Genomic DNA, 2,041 nt, shown 5'->3' with positions numbered 1-2,041 from the left:
GTGTTGGGCAAGTTACTTTTAAAATGTATTCCCCTACAGATTACAGATTACATATCCCAAAATGTAGTTTGTAACATAATCCATTAAGGTACTTAAAGTGAGTAACGTAATCTGAATACTTTGGATTACTTGATATTGTCATGCTTTTTAAAACTACATGAATGTAGCAACCACATCCTGAAAATTCTTGTCTGTTCTCTTCAAATTGTTGAGCCCAAGTCTCCATGAATAAGCAACTGTTTGCTGTAAAGTAACAAAGACTAGGAAATCTTAACATAAGATGTTTTGTCTGCTTAAAGACAATAAGAAACCCAGTCTTTCCTTAACCATATTAAAAATATTATTGATAGAGAAATGCTTTATATATGAGATCACTGGTTTTAGTCCTGGTTTAGTCCTGGTTTTAGTCCTAGTTTTAGTTCTGGTTTTAGTTCTGATTTTAGTTCTGGTTTAGACCTGCTTTAGTCCTGGTTTAGTCCTGGACTGGGTTAGTCCTGGTTTTAGTCCTGGTGTTAGTTCTGGGTTAGAGGCACATAGGAGGAAGCGCGGTTTACGTGTATGAAAACACGGTCCACATGCAGCACACGTGAGGACGGTGGTGTCTGTGCAGTGGCTACGGAAGAAGACATGGTTCGCGTGTTCTCAGGTCGATGATGATGATGAAGGTGTGTGTTTGTGTGTGTTTGTGTTTGTGTGCGTGTCCCCTCATGTCGCAGGTCACTATAGGACAGTACTGCAGATATCATGAGCCTATGCAGGTTGTTTTCACTAGAACCAGTAGCTCCGGTTTGACATTTAAGTTATAGGTGATTTTATATTTGTTTGTGTTGTTGTCCCAACAACACATAAAAACAGATTTTATAATAAGGCACCTTGCATACAGAAACAGTAAAGTTAGAGATTAAAAATGAGATTAACGCGATAAAAAAACATAACATGCTAAATATGACTGTAATTAATTAATCGCAATTAATGCGATAATTTGACACCCCTAGTTTTCATATTCCCCTGGGGCAGCTAACACAGTCATTTCCAGTACACTGGAAATATGTAAGTTACAAGTGACCTACTTTTTATTGTTCCTGGTTCCAGTCTGTCATGCAACAAAGGCATGATCATCAGGGAGGGCATCATGGTTGTTTAAACAAACTGTGTCAAACTGTGTCTGCCCTGTCCTGGCATCTCGTCCTGCAGCTGATGCGAGAATTTGTTTTGATTACTTGAATGAGTTAACATGTTAAAGTTGACAGTCTTTTTAGCTTTGTTTTTTTCCAGTCACTTTAAGGGGACAATCCGAAATTTTAGACATAGGGCCTTATTTCCTTGTGAGCCAGTGTTAGAACAGACAGCATAGACAAGCAAGTGTTAAATGAGAAATACCTTAAGTTGTGTCAGGGTTTTGGAGTAATGCAGCAACCTTAAACTCTTAAGTTGAAAACTAATGCTGTAACCTTTTTCCCTGGTCACACCAAGATGGGTCCCCATCCCTTTATTGGGAAAAGTGAACAGGAACAGGAAAGAATGGAAGCCATGGGAGTAATCAGCAGAGTCGAAGAGTCAACTGAATGGTGCTCAGGTATGGTCTTAGTGACAACCAAAAATGACTCAGTGCACATATGTGTAGATCTCACTCACCATAACGAAGCAGTGTGCAGATAAATGTACATTCTGCCCTCCATTGAACAGGCATTTGGATCCCTGGCTGGAGCAAAAGTCTTTAGCAAGTTGGATGCAAACCGAGACTTCTGGAAGTGAGTCAGCACACTACACAATGTTCATTACCCCCTTTGGATCCTACCATTTTAACAAGCTCACACAGTGTTGCACAAACTGCAAGAGGCCGGAGTTACAGTGAACATGGAGAAATGTGATCTGAGCAAGCAAGAGGTAAAGTTCCTTGGACACATTTTGTCAGCAAAGGGAGTCCAGCCCGACCCTGACAAAATCAGTGCTGTGAAAGAAATGAAAGAGCTATCACACATCAGCGAAGTGTGCAGCTTTCTTGGAATAGTCAGTCAGGTTAGCCAAATTCATTCCAGGA

Source organism: Boleophthalmus pectinirostris, unplaced genomic scaffold (genome assembly GCF_026225935.1).
Source record: "Boleophthalmus pectinirostris isolate CB_2022bp ecotype Guang Dong unplaced genomic scaffold, ASM2622593v1 HiC_scaffold_4, whole genome shotgun sequence".
NCBI lineage: Eukaryota > Metazoa > Chordata > Actinopteri > Gobiiformes > Gobiidae > Boleophthalmus > Boleophthalmus pectinirostris.
The sequence above is the reverse complement of the archived record's forward strand: the minus strand, read 5'-3'. Positions refer to the sequence as shown.